Source organism: Bison bison, unplaced genomic scaffold, assembly GCF_000754665.1.
Source record: "Bison bison bison isolate TAMUID 2011002044 unplaced genomic scaffold, Bison_UMD1.0 scf7180017864035, whole genome shotgun sequence".
Classification (NCBI taxonomy): domain Eukaryota; kingdom Metazoa; phylum Chordata; class Mammalia; order Artiodactyla; family Bovidae; genus Bison; species Bison bison.
This window is the reverse complement of record NW_011494607.1, coordinates 13639588-13667195: the sequence shown is the minus strand read 5'-3', so window position 1 is coordinate 13667195 and position 27608 is coordinate 13639588.

Sequence of the window (27608 nt, the reverse complement as noted above, 5' to 3'; positions counted from 1 at the left end):
AGAAGGGGATGACAGATGATGAGATGGCTGGATGGCATCACTGACTCAATGGATGTGAGTCTGAGTGAACTCCGGGAGTTGGTGATGGACAGGGAGGCCTGGCGTGCTGCGATTCATGGGGTCACAAAGAGTCGGACATGACTGAGCAACTGAATGAACTGAAGGCCCACTTCACTACACATTCCAAGATGTCTGGGTCTAGATGAGTGATCACACAATCATGGTCATCTGGTTTGTGAAGATCTTTTTTGTATAGTTCTTCTATGTATCTTGCCACCTCTTCTTAATATCTTCTACTTCTGTTAGGTCCCTACCATTTCTTTCCTTTGTTGTGCCCATCTTTGCATGAAATGTTCCCTTGGGATCTCTACTTTTCTTGAAGAGAGCTCTAGTCTTTCCCATTCTGTTGTTTTCCTCTATTTCTTTGCATTAATCACTGAGGAAGGCGTTCTTATCTCTCCTTGCTATTCTTTAGAACTCTGCATTCAGATGGGTATGTATTTCCTTTTCTCCTTTGCCTTTAGCTTCTCTTCTTTTCACAGCTATTTGTAAGGCCTCCTCAACAACCATTTTGCCTTTTTGCATTTCTTTTCCATGTGGATTTTCTTGATCCCTGCCTCCTGTACAATGTCACAAACCTCCGTCCTTACTTCTTCAGGCACTTTCTCTATTATATCTAATCCCTTGAATCTGTTTGTCACTTCCACTGTATGCAAATATGTATTAAATCATAAGGTATTTGATTTATGTCACACCTGAATGGTTTAGTGGTTTTTCCTACTTTCTTCAATTCAAGTCTGAATTTGGCAATAAGGAGTTCATGATCTGAGCCAGTCACCTCCTGGTCTCATTTTTGCTGACTGTATAGACCTTTTCCATCGTTGACTGCAAAGAATATAATCAATTTGATTTCGGTATTGACCATCTGGTGATGTCCTTGTGTAGAGTCTTCTCTTGTTTTGTTGGAAGAAGGTGTTTGGTATGACTAATGTGTTCTCGACAAAAATCTTTTAGCCTTTGCCCTGCTTCAATTTGTACTCCAAAGCCAAATTTGCCTGTTATTCCAGGTATGTCTTGATTTCCTACTTTTGCATTCCAGTCCCTTATAATGAAAAGGACATCTTTTTTGAGTGTTAGTTCTAGAAGGTCCTGTAGGTCTCATAGAACCATTTAACTTCAGCTTCTTCAGCTTTTCTGGTTGGAGCATAGACTTAGATACTGTATATTGAATGGTTTAACTTGGAATTGAACAGATATCATTCTGCTGTTTTTAAGATTGCACCCAAGTACTGCATCTCAGACTCTTTTGTTGACTATGATGGCTACTCCATTTCTTCTAAGGGATTCTTGCACACAGTCATAGATACAATGGTCAACTGAGTTAACTTCACCCTTACCAGTCCATTATAGTTCACTGGTTCCTAAAATGTCAATAATCACTCTTGCCATCTCCTGTTTGACCACTTCCAATTTATCTTCATTCATGGACCTAACATTCCAGGTTCCTATGCAATATGGTTCTTTACAGCATTGGACTTTACTTCCATCATCCGTCACATCCACAACAGGGCATTGTTTTCACTTTGGCTGCAAGGAGTAAAAATGTATCAAATTTTAATTATTTATTGAGACTATTAAGAAACAGGCAAAAGTAATGGTTTCTTTTAAAATACCAATTTTAGAGAAGAATCCTAGAAATATTATTCAAAGGGAAATGGCAGATTGGTGAAAGGAAAAACAGTCACCTGAATTCTGAAATCAGTGTTTTCTATGCTATTGTCTGGGATATATTTATAACCTGGTGGCCTACAGTCCATGGGGTTGCAAAGAGTCAAACAAAACTGAGTAGCTGTGCACATACATTATCCAGGGCTTTCCTGGTGGCTCAGACAATCTGTCTCCATTGCAGGAGACCTGGGTTCCAGGTCAGGAAGATCCATGGAGAAGGGAATGTAACCTGCTCCAGTATTCTTGCTGGAAAATTCCATGGACAGAGGAGCCTGACAACCTATAGTTCATGGTTCACAAAGGAGTTGGACATGAGTAACTGACTAACATTTTCACTTCATACATTATCCACAATCTTTATAGCTAAAGAAAAGTGATCATAACATATCACTATGACCAACAAAGCATGCTCTTAATTTTTGTTTCCTAGACAAGAGGACACATTAGTAAAAAAATTCATAGAGTGGTTTCATGTATTTAAAAGGCAAAGTTCATTGTGAATAATATGTAAGCATCCATGAAATGAAAAGATGCTTACTCCTTGGAAGGAAAGTTATGACCAACCTAGATAGCACATTGAAAAGCAGAGATATTACTTTGCCAACAAAGGTCCATCTAGTCAAGGCTATAGTTTTTCCAGTGGTCATGTATGGATATGAGAGTTGGACTGTGAAGAAAGCTGAGTGCCGAAGAATTGATGCTTTTGAACTGTGGTGTTGGAGAAGACTCTTGAGAGTCCCTTGGACTGCAAGGAGATCCAACCAGTCCATTCTGAAGAAGATCAGCCCTGGAATTTCTTTGGAAGGAATGATGCTCAAGCTGAAACTCCAGTACTTTGGCCACCTCATGGAAGAGTTGACTCATTGGAAAAGACTCTGATGCTGGGAGGGATTGGGGGCAGGAGGAGAAGGGGACAACAGAGGATGAGATGGCTGGATGGCATCATTGACTCAATGGATGTGAGTCTGGTGAACTCCGTGAGTTGGTGATGGACAGGGAGGCCTGGCGTGCTGCGATTCATGGGGTCGCAAAGAGTCGGATATGACTGAGCAACTGAACTGAACCATAAGTAAGGCAGAGCAAATGTATATCCATGTGTAACTGGTTAAGACAAGCTCCATTGTCATTAGGAAAGAATCTTTATTTCCAGTTAATCTGGCATATCAATATTATTCAAGGCTTATGGTCATTATTGGTTTAAGATGTGAGTCACTCCAAATTCACAGGTGTTTTTCAGTTTTAGCTGGTTAGAATTAGTTTTAGTGAGTTAAAACACCTGATTTTGATATCTCTTTAGGCAAGTTCTGCTGCATGTAGAAAGTTCTTTAACAGTCCTTGGCTTCTTACATAGATAAATGGAAGATGGATACAAAAACAAGTTTACTCTCTTGGTGTTTGGTGCCTATTTCTCACAATTCCATTGTCCTTATTAGAGTTGTTTTAATCTTCTTTTAGTATGGAATTATCTAATGTGGAAATGTAGAAGATGTTAAGTGTGCATCAACATTTTAAACACTGATAAAATTGACAAGAGCCATCACTAGGAACAAAGATAGACTTGGCATAACTAATATTTGTAGAGCAAATCTCTCAACCATTAGACTAAATCTCATGGTCCTACTTGTCCCACCTTGGCCATTTTCCTTCCCCTCACCCCCAGTGTTAACATCTAGTATAACCATACCATATTCTTCAAAATAAAATATTATATTGGTAAACATAATTAACTAAAATGTAAACTTTATTTGGATTTCACAAAGTTTTCTACTAATGTATTTTTTATGGTCCTCATTCTAAATCAAGATACCACATTTCTTTTAATTATCATGCTTCCTTATTCTCTTCCAATTTCTGATAGTTCCTGAGTCTCTGTTTTCATGGTTTTGACACTTTTGAAGGATACTAATCAGGTTGTAGAATCTCCTTCAGCTGGAATTTGTCTGATGTTTTCACATGCTTAAACTGGGATTATGAATTTGCAGGAAAATGTTCACAAAGACACAGTGCTCTTTTCCTTATTTCATACCACAGGATGCATGGCGTTAACATCATTTATTGACAGTGTTGCCTTTAATCATTTGGGTAAGAGAGTGTCTGTCAAGATTCTTCCTGTAAAGTTTCTTTTGTCCCTTACCCATACACACCTTAAACTTTACCCTATTAATCTTGTCTATAACAGTCATTGCTGTGCTATTCTAATGACATTTTCTATTTTCTTTATCCCTTGTACACTTATCATTTGGAATTCTTCTGTAAGAGAGTTATGCCCCTCCATCATCATTTGTTTATTAAAGTATTATTTATATCAATATGCACTCATGGATACTTATTTGACTCTCTGTGTTATAAGCTTATACTTATATTATTTACTGTGTTGCCTTTATCCATCATCATTCCATTTGACTATCGGGTGCTCTTTCAGGATGGCTCCTTGTTTCTTTTATCCTTTATACACAGCCCTATACTTTGTTTTATTGCTGTTTGTGTGTGAGAGTATGTGTGTTTGTGTGTATATTGTGTGTATGTCTGTGTTTACACACACTTCCTTACTTTTATGGAACTATAAGCATTTGACCTGTTTTTGGCTTGTCATGAAGCATTTATTCTGGTGCAGCTAAAGGTGTTAGCTACCAAGTAAATGCCACGTTGTTCTGCTAGTAAATAAACAAAAGGAATTTTATTGTCTAGCAATATAGCTGCCAGCAAATTAAGGTCCTTTTGTTGAGCTTGTATTGCAGTAACACTTTTATTTGCAAGTATTGTTCTGGTAATAAAAATATTTTGTTTGCCACATTGTAGTTGGAAAACATTATTTGTGGTTTCTTTTGGGATCTCTGTACTTTGATGGGCATGTAAGTGTTAAATGTTTATGAGGCCATTTTAGATGTTACTATAAAGTAGAGTTTTAAGTTTCAAAATAGGGTATAATACCATTTCTCATTGGCAAAATCCCTCCTTTCTCTAATATGCACATTGTGTAGCAATTATACCCCTGTGTGTGTGTATATATATATATATATATATTAAAGTATTATACCTTGAACTTTATTTTAATAATGAATGCCTTCTAAATCCTACTCTATATGTCATTTCCAAGTTGTTTTTTTTTTAACATTACTTTAAAAATTTTGGACTTCAGTGACTAACAGTTTTCTACCCCTGACTACATTGATACTGTCTCTGTATGTCTCTTTAAACTTTCTTTTGTCATATGTTAATGCTTGCTCTGTATTGAACATGGGGACTTTATGCTCAAATACATCTATATCTATATCTATCTGTCTATCATCTATCTATCTATCTATACACACAAAATCAGGAGGACCTTAACAGGAAAAAATATGGCTTATCTTATAAGGATGCTTATCAGGTATCTGGAATATATATAGTAAAAGTATTTCTTTAGTTATATGATGGAAAATAATCCCTTTTCAGGAATTTCTAAGTAATATGTATTTGAATAAAGAGGCACTCTAGCCTAGCCAAGTGGACACGTTTAAAAGGTCATCACAGCAATTAAATTATTTGATAGTTCAGCCTCTCCTTATCTTACATGTTTTAACTTTAATTCTAGAATTTACAAGAAAAAAAAAAGCTAATCTGAATATTTAAAACATTAATTTTTTGTCCCAAATCATTGAATTTTTGTTTTAAAATTATATGAGCATACATTACTCTCTTCAGACCACTCAGCACTGGAACTAGATTTATAATTACTGGATATTTAGAAATGTTAAGTTTTCTCAAAGGGATATCATTAGTTTTGTTTTTTTTTTTTAAATTTTTTTGCCACCCGGCACGCATGCCCAGCGCTGCCCCGCCAGTTCGGGGGTCTTCGCACTGGCGGCGGCGGCTGAGGCGGCGACTCTTCCCCCAGCTCCGCCCGCCACTTCCTGATCGGGCGGCTGAGAGCTCAGTCCCGGTAGGCACCGCGGCGCCTCGGCCGCTGAGAACGCGCGTGCGTCATCCCGTGCACCGCCCAGGTCGATATCATTAGTTTTGAGCATATGTGTGTGTGTGTATATATATATATATACACATGTATGTATGTACATATATGATTTAACACTAACCCCTGAATCTAAGGATGATTTAGGTGTTTTAAAAATTGTAGATAAGTTTACATGCCTCCTAGACTGTGGTTGAGAGAGCACTTTAACAGATAAGTTTTTTACAGGAAGTAGGAAAAAGTTTATATTTGCTTGAAAATAATGTATGGAACCAATAATGTATGAATAGAGAGACACAGCAAATACTTTGATACAGTTTTCCTTTAACTATTTGAAGGTGACTTTCCAAAGTAGCTTCCAACCAAGGATCTCTAGTTTTCACTAAGAACATTCACAGACATTATTCTGGTTCTCTAGCTAAAGTAATATCTGATCTGAATCTCTGACTAGAAGTTTATATGTAAAAGTAAATAGGTTAAAGTCTCAATTAGAGACCACATTTCCATCCTTGAAATTTACTTTTTAAATTTCCTAACTCCAAGTATCTTGAATACTTGAAGGTTTTGTTAAAAACCCAATTTCATAGACTCGAGACCAGAAACTACAGAATCAGAATCCCTACAGTTGGATGCAGGAAATCAGTGTGATAAAACAGGCACACTGGGTGTTTTCCATGGACTTTAATTTTGAAAACATGTGCCTTTAAGAAAAATTATTCCTAAGTTTGAAGTCAAGTGAACACAACTTCACATATGTAAACTTTTACAAAATACTTCTTTCTTCAGAATTCATTTTTGACTATTTTTCAGGAAATTAAAAGAAACAAGAATCTTTTAAAAGTCCACATCACCTAGTTTAGATCATTCGAATTAATCACTCTGGGAAGGCTTCCTACCTCTCCTGTCAATTGAACAACTTATTTAAGGAGCTCTGTCAGATACAATCCTCTTTACTTCATTTCGTCCCCCGCTGATACCATCTTACAGGGGATTGCCAACACGCAGAGAGCCTGAGGGATCTAAAGTGAGATTACAAAAGCAAACCCTGAAAGCATGCTCTCTAGAAGGTAGACTCCTATAGGCTACAATACCAAATGTTTAGAAGTGAGTGAAATAAGAGTGACACCACCTTGCAACCATTTCCCTTTATGAGGTACTCTTAATTCTGTGCCTCAGGAAAAGATTCTCATGAACAGATTACAAGTGTTTAGAAATTTGCTAGAGATCATAGCACAGAGCCATGCTGTGTTACACATTCTGCAGCCAAAATTCAAAGTCTGATTATGACCTAGAGATGGAACGATAATCAAATAGTGTCTTCTCCTACCCTTACCTCCATCAAATAATTGTTTTACTTTATTCTTGCAAAAGATCTTTTGAGAAGCATTTAGATGCTATAACTGCAGGGCAAGGTAAATCCCTCATGTGGAGATAAATGACCCAGATCTTTTGGTATTATGAATAGAGTTTAAGACTTAAACTAGAAACTCATTTGTTTTCTTGCAATTTGAAGACTAAAGACAACTAATATGCTAACAGATAAAGACTTCATAATATAGCAGGCTGAGAAGTATATTCTATAAACTATGAAAGAATGAGATATTACTGAATTTTAAAATTCACCATTGCTTATTGCCTGCATATAAAGTAAACATGATGTGCTCCACTGGAAACTATGTCAATAACTAGACATTTCTTCTCATTCTGTTACCGAACTCAAATTTTAGGTGCTTATTCTTGGAAAATTTACAGTTCCATCAAAGCCAGTCAGGCCATAGTACCTGGAAAAATTCAGACAATCTCATTTCTGATTAGGAAAAATGTACAATAACTGAAACAAAACAAGCGTGGGGTCCTTGATGTCTGTAGTTTATAAATGAAAGTCTTCTCACCACCATCTCATATGTGAGCTTTCAATGTTTCACACTGTTCAGTAGACTTTAGAAGAGCTCACATACCAACTACTACTATTAAGCAAATTCAGCATTCAATTAAATTCAGTACTTTTTAAGACACCGTGAAAGGCATAGCAGACATAAAAATAATAAAAGTATGGCCTCAAGGAACTCATAAAATTGTGTGAAAGGAGACAAAGTAATTATGAAAATAATATAATACCACATGCTAAATATTTCAAAAGAAGGGGAAAAGTATCATTGAGGTTCAAAGGCAGACTATGAGTCCCAAGACTTCTAAAGTGATCCTGGCTTTCTTAAGGTAACCAGGAAACTACTGACCTAGATAATAGTGAACACATGGATATTTAGAGTAAAGAGGACTTAAACATACTGATGCCAAACAGTAGTACATCAATTTTGAGACTATTCTATCTGTTTAAACTTGGTGAAACAATTTCTTAAATTATTGAGGCAGCAGAATTTAAGAGGATGTGAATAGCATGGCCCACAGTACTACACTAAGTGACCCAAGTTCATAACTTCGTGAACTGTGAAGTTGAACTAATTACTTGTCTTTGGACCCTCATTTTCCACATCATTTAAAGGGTGACACATTAGTACCTAATTTTCAGTACTGAATAAGATGCCTGAGTAAAGACATAGTGATTTCTAAGGTTTGTTTCAAATATTCAACACTTAAACAAGTGCATGCATACATGCATGCATACACATAGTCTTTAGAAAGCTTGGAGTTTGCCAGCTTAAATATTTGTTGGGCATCATGTCTCTGAATTTGTTAATAGGAAACACTTAATCTCAGAGGGAAGAAATATTAGAAAATATCTCAACAAGAGATAAAGAACAAGGATACATTTTTCACCCTGGTCCTGGTTACAAATTCAAATGCCTATCATAGACTAATAAGTAATGTACAAGGGTAAGATAGGTCAGAAATAAATATGTTTATTCACATTTTGTCAAAATCTGCAGTCTATGGGTCTGTTCTTTTTCCTCTTTTGACAGAGACATAGGTACAGATGCTATTTCTAAACTATTAGGTTGAATGCAAAACTAATTGTGGTTTTACAGTGTTGAACTTTACCATTTAATATTGGAATACATTCTTAAATAAATGTGGTTATGTTATACATCATTTTAATATACATTTCTTTATGTGTTTTTGCGAATGACTTATTACTTGCTCTTTATATTTATTTTAAGCTATAGAAATACTGTTAGACAAAAGGCAAATTTGAGCAGTTTTTAAATTCAAGTTCAAAATGGGTCATTAAACAGCAGAGACAACTAGCAACATCAACAACACATTTGTCCGAAGAAGTGCTAATGAAGGAATAGTAGTGGTTCAAGAAGTTTTGCAAAGAAGGCGGGAGCCTTGAAGATGAAGAGCATAGTGGCTGGCTATTGGAAGGTGACAATGACCAATTGAGAGCCATCATTGAAGCTAATCCTCTTAACAACTACACGAGAAGTTGTCGAAGAACTCAGAATAAAACATTCTATGGTCATTCTTCATTTGAAGCAAATCAAAAAGATGAAAAATCTTGACAAGTGGGTGCCTCATGAGCTTACCAAAAATAAAAAATAAATAAATAAAATCATCCTTTTGAAGTGTTGTCTTCTCTTATTCTATGCCACAACAGTGAACAATTTCTCAATCAGATTGTGACATGAGATGAAAAGTATTTTTTATACAGCAACCTAGGATGACCAGCTCAGTGATTGGATCGAGAATAAGCTCCAAAGCACATCCCAAAGCCAAACTTGCACTAAAAAAAGGTCATGGTCACTGTTTGCTGGTCTGATCCACTACAACTGTCTGAATCCTGGTGCAGTCATTACATCTGAGAAGTATGCTCAGCAAGTAGAAGAGATGCACAGAAAGCTGCAATGACTGTAGCTGGCATTGGTCAACAGAAAGGGCCTAATTCTTCTCCATGACAATGCCCGACTGCATGTCACACAACCTATGCTTCAAGTTGAATGAATTGGGCTACCAAGTTTTGCCTCATCTGCCATATTCACCAGGCCTTTTACCAACCAACTACCATTTCTTCAAGCATCTCTGCAACTTTTTACAGGGAAAATGCTTTCACAACAAGCCGGAGGCAAAAAGTTCTTTCCATGAGTTTGTCGAATTCCAAAGCATGGATTTTTGCGCTACAAGGATAAACCAACTTATTTCTTGTTGGCAAAAATGTGTTGATAGTAATGGTTCCTATTTTGATTAATAAAGGTGTGTTTGAGCCTAGTTATAGTGATTTAAGATTCATGGTTGAAAGCTGCAGTTACTTTTGTGAGAGTGTGAAAGTGTTAGTTGCTCAGTTGTGTGTGACTTTGCAATCCCATGGACTGTAGCCCACTAGTTTCTCTATTCATGGAATTCTCCAGGCAAAGAATATTGGTGTGGGTAGCCATTCCGTTCTCCAGGGGATCTTCCTGACCCAGGTATCGAAACTGGGTCTCCACAAATCCAGGCAGATGCTTTACTGTCTGAGCCACCAGGGAAGCCCCAGTGCTTTTGTATCAACCTAATATAAGAAGAGCATCAGAATGAGAACAACAATAGATGGCAACTGACACTCCACTGCAGTGTCATGATGCTCCTCCGTCCATGGGATTTTCCAGGCAAGAGTGCTGGAGTGGATTGCCGTTTCCTTCTCCAGGGGATCTTCCCAACCCAGGAATCGAACCGGGGTCTCCTGCATTGCAGGCAGATGCTTTACCTCTGAGCCACCAGGGAAGCCCCTAATATAAGAAGAGCATCAGAATGAGGACAACAATAGATGGCAACTGACACTCCATTGCAGTGTCATGAGGGTAGAAAACAAATGATGGAAACTGTTTTGGACAGTTTGTGTCCCTTCTAAAAAATAGTAGCTGCTGTTCAGATTTAACAACTCTTGACATGGCGAAATTCAGATCTGGTGTTAGTAGCTTTTGCAAGAGAAATTTAATGGATTTTTCAAAAATAAAAATTAGTTTAACCGTTGAGTAAAAACTAGCAAAACAAAAAATACCCATTCACACTCATTTTGCTGCAAAAACATGTCTGTGAAATTGCCCATGTAACTTCTTCCTTAATGTTCTATTTGATATAACCATAATATGTACACTACTCTCTTGTCTATTTATATTAAAACCAAAGGCAAAAGATAGTTGGCATGCTCTTAGACTTTTCTTAGTGGTTAACTACTGTCATTGTTTACTCAGCCTTTCAGGTAGAAATCAGAAGAGCAGTGCTACACATTTGGTGTCACTTCTGAAAAATTGGACATCATCTATAATTTAGACTGATAATTATAAGCCCTAGCTCACATTAAACCTGCCCAAACATTTTTTTTTTCTTTTAATTTAGTTAGTTTCAAGTAAGTCCAAAGCACATTTGTTATTTTAAGACTTTATAGAAAATTCTAATATATAGACAGGGCTACCAATAACTGCCCTAGTTTGGACTTATCTTTTTACACATAAGGAAATTGAAGACATGAGGAAACAATACAGCTATAATAGCTATTATATAAACTTATTCCACTTGATGCCTGATGTATGCTAAGTGCCAATGTTAGCGTGTGACTGCTGAAGGGGTTCCTATTAGGCTAGATCTTAGTTTCTAGACATTATGGATTTGTTTTCTACTGTAGGCCTTCTAGTTTGGCACAAATCACACCCCACACCAAAACAAAGCAACTCTTGGAGACAAGGACTTTATGTTCTGTTATTTCAGCACCACAGTTTCAACCAACAAGTTCCATTTGAAACTACAACCAATGGATTTATTCTTTCAAATGAAACAATAACATACTGTGAATATTACCATAAAATACATTTTCTCCTGGGTGACACTTAAAGTGGTCCCATTGAATCATGTTCTTTTGTACTTAAAATGCTTTACCTTTTGTTTAATGTGACAAATAGTTGAAACTGTTAGTTTTCTTTTCAGAAAACTCATAAGAGAAAAAGAAAAAATGTAATCTGAACAAAAAAAAAATACATAAAAACAGGATATAATACTCAGGGACCACAGATTTACATAGGGATTTATACCAGGACCTCACACTGAATAAATGTTGTAATTACACATATTATCTCTAGGATTGCTTAGGATACATAGGGAGTATTTTAAAGTAGTTCATAGAGAAGTATATATTATTATTTGATAATGTTCTTTACGAATTTGGAGTGGAGGTAAGCAAAACTTTTTTGTAAAGGGCCAGATAGGTAAATATTTTAGGTTTTGAAGTTTGGATTGTCTCTGTTGTAATGATTCAGCTCTGCCATTGTGGGAAAGCAGTCATAGACAAGATGTATTCAAATGCGCATGGCTGTATCGCAGCAAATCTTTTACTAAAAATCAGGTTTCAGTCTGCAGGCTGGATTGTGCCAATGTACCGTTAACCTGTCTTATTGTGGTTTAGTTCCTCAGTCATATTCGACTCTTTGGACTGCAGCACACCAGGCTTCCCTGTCCTTTACCATCTCCTGGAACTTTCTCATACTCATATCCATTGAGTGGATAATGCCATCCAAACATCTTGTCCTCTGTTTTCCCTTTCTCTTCCTGTCTTCTATCTTTCCCAGCATCAGTCTTTTCTAATGACTTGGATCTTCTCATCAGGTGGCCAAGGTATTGGAACTTTAGCTTCAGCATCTGTCCTTCCAATGAATATTCAGGATTGATTTCCTTTAGGATTCACTGGTTTGATCTCCTTGCAGTTCAAGGGATCCTCAAGAGGTTTCCCCAACACCACAGTTCAAAAGCATCAATTCTTCAGCACACATCTTTCTTTATGGTCCAACTCTCACATCCATACACATCTACTGGAAAAACTATAGCTTTGACTATATGGAACTTTGTCAGCAAAATAATGTCTCTGTTTTTAATACACGGTCTAGGTTGGTCATGGCTTTTCTTCCAAGGAGCAAGTGTGTTTTAACATCATGGCTGCAATCACTATCCACAGTGATTTTGGAGCCCAAGAAAACAAAGTCTGTCACTGTTTCCATTGTTTTCCCATCTATTTGCCATGAAGTAATGGGACTTGGATGCCATGATCTTAGTTTTTTGGATGTTGAGTTTTAAGCCAAAGTTTTCACTTTCCTCTTTCACCTTCATCAGTGGATCTAGTTCCTCTTCACTTTCTGCCATAAGGGTGGTGTCATCCGCATATCTGAGGTTATTGATATTTCTCCTGGTAATATTGATTCCAACTTGTGTTTCACCAGCCCAGGATTTGGTATGATGTACTCTGCATATAGATTAAATAAGTGAGTGAAGTGAAAGTCACTCAGTCGTGTCCAACTCTTTAAGAAAGCATGGACTATATAGTCCATGGAATTCTCCAGGCCAGAATACTGGAGAGGGTAGCCTATCCCTTTTCCAGCAGATCTTCCCAACCCAGAAATTGAACCAGAGTCTCTTGCATTGCAGGCAGATTGTTTACCAACTGAGCTACCAGGGAAGCCCAAGTTAAATAAACAGGGTGACAATATACAGCCTTGATGCACCCCTTTCCCAATTTTGAAACAGTCTGTTGTTCCATGTTCTGTTCTAACTGTTGCTTCTTGACCTGCATATAGGTTTCACAGGAGGCAGGTAAGGTGATCTGGTAATCCCAATTGTTAATAAATGATTCCTGATTTCCAAATATTGTTCTAATTATAAATAGATATCCATGTCTGATAGCTATAAACATTGTCATATATTTCAAAATGAAATTAAAACTAAGCAATATACACAATTAGTAAAGTAAAATGATTAAATAAAATCCATTTAAAAATTTTTGATGAGTTAATAGGCTAGTGATAGAGAAGCTAAAAATCTATAAGTTGCCTAAAGTTCCTTCTTTTCCTAGATAACTTATGTAGTCACTGTTTTAAAAAAGAAGGCCTAACTTATCATTTTATTCTGATGATTCAGATTAGCCAAACAACAAAAAAATAAGTCATAGCCATGTTATATATTGACACTACATGGGTGCTATTAAATCATCTAATTTCTCTTGATCCCTACTATAGATACTAATTTGATCAATTTCGAAGAAGATTTCATTGAGACAGGGATTCACACTCCATCAGTTTTTTAATTTTATGATGAGACATTAATCCGTATGTAAATTCTACCACTTTTCCCTTTACTGGGTGATAAATGCCATAGTTTGTACACCTGTCTATCTATGTAGTCACCCTATTGAACAGATACCACAGCTGCCAGTAAACATTGCTTTGGACTCTTTACTTAAACTGTGATTCATTGTCCAACAACATTTATGTCATCTGGGATCTTGTTAGAGAATCACAATAACAAATCAGGATCATATGTATTAAATTTCAAAAATACTGATTAGGACACACACATAAAATATGCACTGAGCTACTCAATGGAAATCTGAGATGACTTTATGATCTTATTGTGTTTGTTTTAATTAGGAATTTAACCTAAGTGTGCCCTAACAAGTAGCGACTTCAGCTTTGGCTGTGACTTTGACATGAATCTAACCTAATAGTGAAAATGTTCTTTAGCCCAATAAGGCAAATATATAATTGATTTCTTTTTACTTTTTAACTGATGGTTCTTATATTAAGGGAATCATTGTGCATTATGTGCATTGTGGAAATCTTTAGAAGTATAAAACTAAGAAATCTCCAAGATGATTATCAGATTTCTTTTATACATTTATAAATCTGTTTATATAATACACATGTAAGAATAAATTAAAAAACATTTCTTATCAAAATTGGTCAATATTTTGATATTTTATCATTTAATTCATAAATCTGTATTTTAGGAGAGCATTGTTTTCTATATATTCTTTTTTTAATATACTTATTCTTGTGGTACATTTACCCGAAGGTGGTTGTTGTTATTTTTTATTCTAACAATTAAAATGTGTTATGGTATAAACTTACCAATGCGAAGATTGTTGACCATAGAATTTGAGTACTGGAATGAGGAGAAGTGGCTATAAGACACTGGAGAATCCACTTTACCGTCAATTCAACAATGCTTACTTTCTAAGGGTTGAAGGAGAGTTACCTCTTCTTTTCAGGGCCCTGATATCCCTTTAGGTTATTAATGCCTAGAGTAGAATGCTTTGATCCTGACACAGATTCCCTTTGAGTTACACTTTGACATCAGGAAACTCATGCCTTTACTTTATTCCAGAGTCTCTAGAGTATGTGGTCATCCCAATAGGTGTGCAGGGTGATTCATAGGGATCAGGATGACAATATTATTTACATTTATTTCTAATTATTCTATTTCAATATGCTTTACTTTACTTCTCTTTCTGTACTGTTTATAAAAAGTCAGCTTCCCTGGTGGCTCAGACAGTAAAGAATCAGTCTACAATGCAGGAGACCCAGGTTCAATCCCTGGATTGGGAAGATCCCCTGGAGAAAATGGCTACCCACTCCAGTATTCTTGCTGAGAGAATCCCATGAATAAAGGAATCCAGCAGGCTGTAGTCCATGGAATCACAAAGAGTTGGATACGACTGAATGACTAAGCACATGCACAACAATGTATGCATTAATAACTAAATTAATATTAAATAAACATTAATGGAGAGATGCAGACTTATTTTTTTAACTTAGAATAGTATATGTTCAAAATATGGAAACCTTAAGAGTATAAAACTAGAAAATATCCAAGATGATTATCATAATTATTTTATACATTTATGAATCTATATGTAATACATATGTAAGAATAAATTTTAAAAACATTATTAACAAAATTGATCATATTTGATATTTTATCATTTAATTTATAATTCTATATTTTATGAGAGCATTATTTTATATATAGTCTAAGCAAAGCATAAACATTATGTGCTACAAGGAACTGGATTCATAATTTTTACAATAAAATATCAAAAAGGCCATTATTTCTATAAGCGAGTGGTATCAATTAACCATGATGACATGTAGATCTTAATAAATAAAGTGTAGTCATTTTTTCACACAAAGAAGACATATTTTAACTCATTTTGGCTTCTGTTAACCTCAGTAGATGCTTATATTTTTTATTGTATAATAACTCAGCATAGTAGTCTTCAATTTATTTTTCCTATTTCTCTATTTTTAGCTGTCACTTTCAGATATAAATTGAGTAGCTTTTGAAGAAGTTTCATCTTCAATCCTCCTAACTGCATGAATGTTAAACTGCTTACTAAACTGAAGTCAGTGATTGCCTTAAATCTGTATCTTCTGAATATTTAGCAGAATTTCGTATCGTCAGTGTTTGAATTTGATGAAAATAAATACAAATGCTTTTAAAGTGAAACAAAGAAGTGCAACTTATGCTTTAAAGAATGTAATATTCCTGAAATATAATCTAATCAATTTAAACTGACTACATCCTCATTAGCATTGGTTTGTGTTTATAAGCATTAAATATAACTTTTTCACACTTATTTATAATATTGAAATTGCTATGAAAGAATGAGACTTGTGATTCTGTTTGAAATTTCTAATCAGTCCCAGAGACACATGCTTAACTCTACTTTTAAAACAGCAAGAGTATATTCTTCCCCATTTTCCTATTAATAAAGACATCTGTAGTTTAAGAGAATATTAATAAAAGCTAAAATTTGAAAAATCTCTTTGGAGATAGTTTCAGTCAGTTCAGTTCAGTCGCTCAGTTGTGTCCAACTCTTTGCAACCCCATGAATCGCAGCACGCCAGGTTTCCCTGTCCATCACCATCTCCCAGAGTTCACTCAAACTCACGTCCATTGAGTCAGTGATGCCATCCAGCCATCTCATCCTCTGCGTCCCCTTCTCCTCCTGCCCCCAAGCCCTCCCAGCGTCAAAGTCTTTTCGAATGAGTCAACTCTTCGCATGAGGTGGCCAAAGTACTGGAGTTTCAGCTTTAGCATCATTCCTTTCAAAGAAATCCCAGGGCTGATCTCCTTTAGAATGGACTGGTTGGATCTCCTTGCAGTCCAAGGGACTCTCAAGAGTGTTCTCCAACACCACAGTTCAAGACAGCAAAAGAGACACTGATATATAGAACAGTCTTTTGGACTCTGTGGGAGAGGGAGAGGGTGGAATGATTTGGGAGAATGGCATTGAAACATGTATAATATCATATATGAAACAAGTCACCAGTTCAGGTTCGATGCACAATACTGGATGCTTGGGGCTGGTGCACTGGGACGACCCAGAGGGATAGTATGGGGAGGGAGGAGGGAGGACGGTTCAGGATGGGGAACACATGTATACCTGTGGCGGATTCATTTTGATATATGGCAAAACCAATACAATATTGTAAAGTTAAAAAATAAAATTAAAAAACAAAACAAAAACAAAAGCATCTATTCCTCGGCGCTCAGCCTTCTTCACAGTCCAACTCTCACATCCATACATGACCACAGGAAAAACCATAGCCTTGACTAGATGGACCTTTGTTGGCAAAGTAATGTCTCTGCTTTTGAATATGCTATCTAGGTTGGTCATAACTTTTCTTCCAAGGAGTAAGCATCTTTTAATTTCATGGCTGCAGTCATATAAATGACCTTTGACTGACTAATGTCACTTAAAGTTTAGTCCAGAATCCCACTGAAATCTTAAAGATGAGAGTTGTACTGGGTGTTAGCATAAATTTGAAAATTTTCACTATATAAAAAAAAAAGTCATGATAAGGATATGGCTTGAATTATTTTGACTTCAATTTTTGTATTCTCCTTATATCCCTTGTTGCATTTTAGACTTTTAGTTTGTTACTAATTTATTCATTAATATGAATTATAATTATTTGATAGAGGTTTAGTTCTACGTTTAGATACCTATATGTGTATATTCATAAATATAGTTTATATAAATAAAACACCATAAATTCAATGGATTGTAGATAATTCTTAATTATTTCTAGATAAAGTAATGACCTAGAATTTGAAAATCTGAGTTTGAATTCACTACTAATTACATGGCATAACTTTTGGTACGAAGTTCAGTTAACTTTCTAGACTCAGTTTCATCATGTATAAACTGGAGACCAAATCAGCTTGTAGATTTGTAGTAATGTCTGAATCATAAATTATTTGAAATCTATAAAACTCTAATAAAGTATGTTTTTATACTAATAATTTTACAAAATAGAGCAGTGTTCAAGAATTAAGTCAGTAAGTCTTCCAGCTGGTTTCAATGACAACTTAATTTCTTATATATGTGTATATGTATGTATCTGTATATTATTAAATTTTATATTTTAAATTTTTGAACTAAATTTTATCAATATTTTAATTTTTTCCATCATAGGCTACAAGTTTTAACAGTTTGTCAATGTCTCACTATATCAAAGTGACACTGTTCATTATGTCTCCTATGAGTTAACAAAATTATTCTTTAATGTGTCAGCATTCAGACTTCAAAAAATTCTACCAAAGGGATAGTTTTCTTTCATTCTTTACAATTTCCATTAATCAGTGCTTAACATGAATAATCTCTGCCTTAAAAAAAGCTAACAGGTAAAAATTCAGAAAACCTCACAGATACCAGTTCTTAACCATTAATAAAAGAATTGTTTCTGAAAAACAAGTCATTTCAAATACATCTTCGATAGAGAGCAGTTATATAGACAAAACCTTTTCTCTCAATCTAAGATGTAACAAGGAAGTAATTCATAGTAAAGAGAAAACACAAGTTCCAAAAGAAAAAAAAATCTCTTGACGTACTAAAGATACTCCAAATTTGCTATACCATTTGCCTCTTTTCGTAAAAGCCATTAAATTTTAGGAAAGCAGTGAATAAGATGAAAAAATAATAAGTAATATATTTTATTTGTTTAATAATGTAAAAAATAATGTGGAATTTTCTCACTAAAGTAAGCTTGAAAACTATCTATAATTTTCCACCAGTCATTCATCATTGACCCATATAGCAGTAATATCTCTTCTTCAAAATTCTACATGATATATATATGATTCTATAGCATTGCTAATTTTAGAAATAATAATGATAATAATAATGATATTTACTATTGACAAAACTAACAGAATCCCCAAACAGTAGATTTATTGAGCTATTGCTGGTTTAAACATCAGGATAGAGGAGTAAATATGTTTTTGATTTTGAGTAGTTTAAAAATGTCCCAGCTATATACTCAGTAACTAATGATTGCTAGGATATAACCAGGTAGACTTAATACAATTTGAAAAGTTATGATTGATTTTTTAATCAAAAGGTGCCATTTTAAAATAATTATAACATTATAAGGAAAAAATTGTAAATGGATGGCTTTCTGGATAATAACTGTAGAACTATATGAACGATTTCTCATTTTTACCTATTGTCAAAATAACTAATTTAATAGATTCATTTTAATAGCTTGCTGACTTTCACCAGCAAATAAACTTGCTTGATGGTTTCTTAGCTATTTATCTGAAGTGTCTTCAAATAATCATTTTTAAAGTGGTAGATGTTAAATGTGTTGTCATAGACCTTTTATACCTGCAGAAAGACAAGAAATGTAACTTACATAAAAAAACAAAGCTACACTTTGTATGAATTTCACAACAAATTGTGAACATAGATTTGTTTGTAATATGGATTATTTAGAATACATTTTAAATAGTATTAACTACACACTTTTGCTCTTATAATGTGTTTGTGCGTGTGTGTGTGTATAAACAAGTCTTGAACTTTCAGAATTTTCAAGTTCTGGCAGAAATGATGGAAAACATATTGATTCAGGTTTTCTTAAATTTGGAAATTTCCAGAAAATACTACCTTTTAGCTTTGCAGAAATATTAGTAAGATATTAAATGGAATTTGTGAGAAGTACTGTAGATTCTTCAGTTGAGCACTACTTTTACCTACACTAAACAAAGATGTTTGAACTCTTCATGATAAATTCGATTAATTCATTTTCAGTTTCAAATTATCTTTACATTTTGTAAAGCTTAGTAGTTCTGCACAGAAATCTATTTAATGATTCAGATAACTAAATTAGAGTTTAAAAATCTAAGAAAATAAGTTCTAATAAAGTAAAGCTTTAAACTATATAACAGGAAGCTCTTAGAGTTTGTGTTCCCAACATGTCTAACACACTGAAGTGGATTGGGCTGTAGTTATATGATCACAATTACTGGACCATGGCATGGTTTGTTTGGTGAGCTCAGCCATCTTATCTGATTTGAATTATTCCACCGTCAGTCTAATCAATTCAGCTGTAATCAGTGGTTAAATATGGCTGGAAAAACAATCAACCGTGAAGCAGTCAATTTAGACACTGCCTAAAAATACAGATATATTGTGGGGAAAATAGATTCTAATGAAAATGAAAAAAATGCAATAAAACAGCTGAAAACAAGTTGAAATAAAGTAGAAATTATTTTAGCATTTGAACTACTCCAAATATTTTTTGGGGGGTGAGGAAGTTTCTCAAGATAATATGAATTTTTCTAATCCAACTGCTGCCTTATTTCTTTATGAATTTTTTTGTAGAAACAAAAGGAAAAAATCATAATTTATAGATTTTCTCTAGAAATGCCCTCTGTTTACACCACTTGTTCACTCCATTTTTCATTCAGAGAGTAATGAAAACTTTAATCCTCTGCTAAGTTTGCTGTGGAAAATCCCATTGCATCTCAAAGCAGTAATCTTTCTAGTCTGAAGATAACATTTTTAAAGGTTGAATTGGACCCCTGTGTTTTTCTTAACTAGACACCTGAGAATGAAGAACACAACTGTCAAGATACCTCCTGGCTGGCATTACAGGAAACTTAATCCATTTACTCACTAACGTGATGTTATGCTAGCAGGAAGCTAGACTAATAAAATTTTTCAATTCTTTATTTAAATGCCTGTATTCTGTCCTCACCCCATCCCCCCAAAATAAAAAACAAACAAAACAAAACAAAAATGTACTATCCGTGCAATTTTAAGATTTTTGAAATTAATGAGAAAGCTGTTTTCTTAGAAACTAGGTAAGTAATGTATTGCAAGTTATTGTAACTCCAAACAAAACAAACATCTTGAAACATGGTAAACATGTATAGATTATTTCTTAAGACAGAGTATTTCAAGTAGATCCCACATAATTAACTGAATTTATTTAGAATCTAAGGACATACCAAACAACCAAAAACCCATAAAATTAAACAACAGATAAGTGACCAAATTTCAAAGAACTGAAGTAAACAGTTTATAGGGCATCAGACCAAGATTGGTATTATCATTACAGAACCTCCCTCTAGTTTAAAAGCAGATAATACATACAACCAGAAATTAAAGGATGGTCATTCATTTTATAGAGAATATAGCCTATCCTAATAAAGTAGATGAAACTCTGAAGACTTAGCCAAACTTTCAAGATAAGTATTGTTTTCCTTCTCATCAAAGCTAGCATCAGTGACTTTAGAATGAAAATCTATTCCATATGTGCATAGGAATATTCCATATGTTCCAAATATTCCATATATGTATAGGTCTGTGTATATACTTGCTTGAATACATATACTAATGTATTCTGTATACATATATCTGTGTTAAAAATCTTTTGTACTAGAGCAGTGACCTGTTGTCTTATCTAGTTTTCTCAAGTACTATTCAGAAATCTGCTTTGGTTTTTCAGAAATCAATGAAGAAATGAGAAATGCCTCTTTAATAGCAAGGACTGATATTATAATGTTCTTTATTAAGCAGCATCTGACATAACTAGATAAAAAAGAACAATGAACTGATCTTGCAGTAAGAGCTATATCAACAGAAAAATATTTACTGTTCCTATTAAAAATGAATTAACACAAACAGACAACCTTTTAATTGAAATCTTTATCACATTTCCTTCCCATTTAAATGCAAATATAAAATCCTTTTACAAACTAATAGAAAAAAAAAAAGAAATCAGAAACTAAAAGGTGAACCACAACTTACATGATTCAGTAAGCTAAAATAAGTTCAGATTCAATATAACACATACTAAAAGTATTAGAGTGACTTTTATAGAATTCAGTATAATTTGGCTATTATTTAAAAAAATTCTAAAATAATTGCATATTTCTAACTCCCATCTGAGAAGGCAATGGCACCCCACTCCAGTACTCTTGCCTGGAAAATCCCATGGACGAAGGAGCCTGGTGTGCTGCTGTCCATGGGGTCGCTAGGAGTCGGACACGACTGAGCGACTTCACTTTCACTTTTCACTTTCACGCATTGGAGAAGGAAATGGCAACCCACTCCAGTGTTCTTGCCTGGAGAATTCCAGGGACGGGGGAGCCTGGTGGGCTGCGGTCTATGGAGTCGCACAGAGTGGGATACGACTGACGCGACTTAGCAGCAGCAGCAACTCCCATGGATGGAGGAGCCTTTTGGGCTGCAGTCCATGGGGTTGCTAAGAGTCAGAAACGACTGAGCGACTTCACTTTCACTTTTCACGTTCATGCGTTGGAGAAGGAAATGGCAACCCACTCCAGTATTCTTGCCTGGAGAATCCCAGGGATGGGGGAGCCTTGTGGGCTGCTATCTATGGGGTCTCACAGAGTCGGGCACGACTGAGGTGACTTAGCAGCAGCAGCATTGGATTTTAATTACTATGTGAATTGATGTTTCAAATACATATACTTTGTTACTACCTTTCTTGAAATAGTAAAAAAACATATTTTGTCTTTGACAAATTACTACTTTATATAACCAATATATTGCATAATAACACCTTTTCCCTCACATGAAGTATATAAATGCTTATCGTTGAACACAACATTGCTTATGTAAGCTTAAGCAGAACAATGTGTACATTATGTACTGTGACCACTAGATGTTGTTTCAGCCACAGTTTAAATAAAGGAGAAAGAAAATTTTTAAATTCCTTCCATGGCTTCTATCACAGGAAAAGGGCCCAGTGTTCAGTTGTATGCAATTGACAAATTGGGAGTTATATTCCTCAGTATCTTCAGCACTTGACAGTGTAAAATCTTCATGTAATTTATTTAACCTTTATGGACTTGAATTTCTTAGTTATTCTAATTATTTTTTTTAATGTTATATTCTAAGGACCTTCAAGAGCTGAAACTCTCATAGTATATGTTTTGTATGAACTCTTATTATGAAAGTATATGTTGCTTACCTAAGGTGTTCAGGTTCTGTAGGGGGCAAGGTGGAACCAGATGTCCAGCTTCTTACCGGAAGGTCAGCCTTCAGACGGAGAAGGCAATGGCACCCCACTCCAGTACTCTTGCCTGGAAAATCCCATGGATCGAGGAGCCTGGTAGGCTGCAGTCCATGGGGTCGCTAAGAGTCGGACACGACTGAACAACTTCACTTTCACTTTTCACTTTCATGCACTGGAAGAGGAAATGGCAACCCACTCCAGTGTTCTTGCCTGGAGAATCCTAGGGTCGGGGGAGCCTGGTGGGTTGCCATCTATGGGGTTGCACAGAGTCGGACACGACTGAAGCGACTTAGCAGCAGCGGCAGCAGCAGCAGCCTTCAGAATTTGATGTAGTATACAGTTCTCAAGTAGTTGATTTAGTGTTTACCTGAATACACATGGTATATTACACATCTCTTTAGATCTTTTGTCTGCTGTTTAGCCTCCAGGTTTATGAAGCAAATGCTCTTCTTACCAGTGAGAGAGAGCATATTTACAGTGCTGGATAAGCATGAGTATGTTATTAATTAGAAAAGTATCATTTTCATTATTCTACTCCCTTTACTCCTGACACTCACTAAACAGTAGCTAATGTGAAGCATAATTGGAGCCACTAATAATGCATCTTTTTGTCAAAATTATCCTCCCTTTATTGAGAAAGTTGGAACTGATAAACCTAAATCATTACTGGATGTAAGATCTTGAATCTTACAATTGAAAAAGATACGTGCTTTTTAGACATTAGTTACAAAAACTAGTGTACACATGTGTATAGTTTTGGTTGCCTAGTAAACAGCAACAATATTTAAAAACCTCCTGAGTTAATTTCATGTCTTTTTTCAAATCAATCTAGATATGAGGCTTTATCAAACTTCTTTGCAGCCTAAGTATTGATGTGTAACCCATGCTTGTCTAGTCAGTCTGGTATTAGTACCAGCTGTGCTGTAGGAAGACCTGGAGATGCTGGTCTCCAGTGGCCATGACAGCAGTGTCCTCTCTGGGCAAGATCTGGGGTGTGATTTGGACAGCAGTTCCAAAAACAGCTTTCTTAGGTGTCTGCCCATTTTACTGAGTCTGAGATTCTGGGTTTTCAGCAATTTAATGATAACATCATTACTTTTTTCAATAAATTTGCTTTCTGACAGGAAAATTTAAAGCAAATTTCTCATGGTACAATGCCAATTCTAGATATTTCAGTAGGTATCTATGTAAGACCTATTTTTAAACTAAAACCAGAGCAACAACATAAAAACCAGCAAATTAAACATTTCTTTAATATGTATTTAATAACTAGGTCATGTTTAGTCTTTCCATTTTATTTTTTTTTAAAGTTGGCTGATATCCAAGCAGAGGAGATCCATATATAGTAGTTTGTTGATACCATCTCATAAGTTTCTTTAGATAGCTAATAGTAGTCATGTTATCTCCACCCTCGTAGCATTAATTTATTGAAGCAATTGGCCATGTGTCTAGTGAAATTTTGCCAATTTTATCTCATTGTCATTATCATGTTTTATTGCTCCACTATCTCCTACCAGCCTTCAAGGTTGCTCTGAGAAATTCAAAGAACTCTTTATATAATCTACTCCATCCCATTCCAAGAATATTGGCAGAATTTCCATTTTGCTCCTTTCTAATAACATAACGTGGCTTTGGCCTGCTTTCATCTATTTTGCTGGCACTCAGTTGGATCTTTTAATTTGGAAACTGAAGGTTATCCTTGAATATCTTATTAATAATTTCCTCTTCTCACTTCCATTTTTTGGAATTTTATGAATTTGTATGTTGAAACTCCTATGGTGATTATTATTTCTTATAATCTCTATCTTATTTTCCATGTCTTTGCTTTTGATATATTTTCAGAAAAGAAGCTGCAGCTCTTCTTTACTTTTTCATGAATTTTTCTTTTAAGCTAACATTTTTTTTAAAATTTCTGGAATTTGTGTTCTTTCTATTTTATAGCTTCCTGATCTTTATGAAAAGAAGAGAAGTGAAAAGCAAAGGTGAAAAGGAAAGATATAAGCATCTGAATGCAGAATTCAAAGAATAGCAAGGAGAGATAAGAAAGCCTTCCTTAGTGATCAATGCAAAGAAATAGAGGAAAACAACAGAATGGGAAAAACTACAGATCTCTTCAAGAAAATTAGAGATACCAAGGGAACATTTCAGGCAAAGATGGGCTCAATAAAGGACAGAAAATGTATGGACCTAACAGAAGCAGAAGATATTAAGAATAGGTGGCAAGAATACACAGAAGAACTATACAAAAAAGAATTTCAGACCCAGATAATCACGATGGTGCGATCACTGACCTAGAGCCAGACATCCTGGAATGTGAAGTCAAGTGGGCCTTAGAGCATCACTACGAACAAAGCTAGTGGAGGTGATGGAATTCCAGTTGAGCTCTTTCAAATCTTGAAAGATGATGCTGTGAAAGTGCTACACTCAATATGCCAGCAAATTTGGAAACCTCAGCAGTGGCCACAGGACTAGAAAAGGTCAGTTTTCATTCCAATCCCAAAGAAAGGCAATGCCAAAGAATGCTCAAACTACCACACAATTGCACTCATCTCACACGCTAGTAAAGTAATGCTCAAAATTCTCCAAGCCAGGCTTCAGCAATATGTGAACCGTGAACTTCCAGATGTTCAATCTGGTTTTAGAAAAGGCAGAGGAACCAGAGATCAAATTGCCAACATCTGCTGGATCATTGAAAAAGCAAGAGAGTTCCAGAAAAACATCTATTTCTGCTTTATTGACTATGTCACAACCTTTGACAATGTGGATCACAATAAACTGTGGAAAATTCTGAAAGAGATGCGAATACCAGACCACCTGACCTGCTTCTTGAGAAACCTATATGCAGGTCAGGACGCAACAGTTAGAACTGGACATGGAACAACAGACTGGTTCCAAATAGGAAAAGGAGTATGCCAAGGCTGTATATTGTCACCCTGCTTATTTAACTTATATGCAGAATACATCATGAGAAATGCTGGGCTGGAAGAAGCACAAGCTGGAATCAAGATTGCCAGGAGAAATATCAGTAACCTCTGATATGCAGATGACACCACCCTTATGGCAGAAAGTGAAGAGGAACTAAAAAGCCTCTTGATGAAAGTGAAAGAGGAAAGTGAAAAAGTTGGCTTTTTTGAGTGAAAAAGCTCAACATTCAGAAAACGAAGATCATGGCATCTGGTCCCATCACTTCATGAGAAATAGATGGGGAAACAGTGGAAACAGTGTCAGACTTTATTTATTTGGGCTCAAAAATCACTGCAGATGGTGCTTGTAGCCATGAAATTAAAAGACGCTTATTCCTTGGAAGGAAAGTTATGACCAACCTAATAGCATATTCAAAAGCAGAGACATTACTTTGCCAACAAAGGTTCCTCTAGTCAAGGCTATGGTTTATCAGTGGTCATGTATGGATGTGAGAGTTGGACTGTAAAGAAGGCTGAGCACTGAAGGATTGATGCTTTTGAACTGTAGTGTTGGAGAAGACTCTTGAAAGTCCCTTGGACTGCAAGGAGATCCAACCAGTCCATTCTGAAGGAGATCAGCCCTGGGATTTCTTTGGAAGGAATGATGCTAAAGCTGAAACTCCAGTACTTTGGTCACCTCATGCGAAGAGTTGACCCATTGGAAAAGATTCTGATGCTGGGAGGGATTGGGGGCAAGAGAAGAAGGAGACAACAGAGGATGAGATGGCTGGATGACATCACTGACGCGATGGACGTGAGTTTGAGTGAACTCCGGGAGTTGGTGATGGACAGGGAGGCCTGGCGTGCTGCAATTCATGGTGTCGCAAAGAGTCAGACATGATTGAGCGACTGAACTGAACTGAACTGAACTGATCTTTATGTATGTATGTGTGTGTGTATATATATATATACATGTATGTATATATAATTCTTCATTTCTGATTTCTCCAATTTGATTTGATACATCTGTCCCGGTATTTATCATGCTAGAAGGTTTGAATATACACTTATTTATCTCTGATTTTGTTCTAAATCTTTGAAAGAGCTCTTTGCTCTCATGGCATTCATCTTTAGGCTTTACTGTAAGTTGACCTGATTGAGCAGTCTAATCTATAGTCATATTTATGTCTTTCCTGTGAGCTTTGCAGATTATCCAGAGAAGGCTTTAACTGACTACCCTAAGGGTAACCTTTGAAAGAAGAAGACATATCTCTGCCTTTGTGTATAATATTCACTTATTTGAATTTTATTAAGTATAGAATTCTTGCCCTCAATTCTCCTTATTATTCTTACCCTTTCAAGAAAAGATTTTTGCTTTACAGACTTTTAAGACTATGTCACCAAACTTCTTTGGGGATTAGGAGGAATCAGTGTTGTGAAAATGAAAGTGGCACTTTCACAGTGTTGTGAAAGTGAAAGTGGGTCTTATCCAACTCTCTATGATCCCATGGACTATAGCCTGCCCGGCTCCTCTGTCCATGGAATTCTCCAGACAAGAGTACTGGAGTGAGTTGCCATTTACTTCTCCAGGGGATCTTCCCAACCTGGGGATCAAGCCCAGGTCTTCTGCATTACAGACAGATTCTGTACCAACTGAGCCACTAGGGAAGCCCTAGTGTTATAGGTTTGGTTTTGAGGAAGGAGGTTCTGAGACTGGATTTGTTTGCAGGATGTTTTTTAAGCAACTCAATGTGTTCAATACCTGTAGACAGAAAGGGAGGAAATTATATTTGTATAAAGGAAAAAGTCAAGCTGTGATGTAGTCCCAAAACACTTGGCTGACCCTATAGAGAACTGTGGAACTAGGACAACCCTTCAGAATTGCCACTACTTGGGCTTAAATACTTATCCCTTTATTTGGTCTAGACCTCTGTATGATGTTGGTTAGTCTTTAAATGTTGACCACCCCTAGTAGGGATGAGACTTTAAGTCAGATGG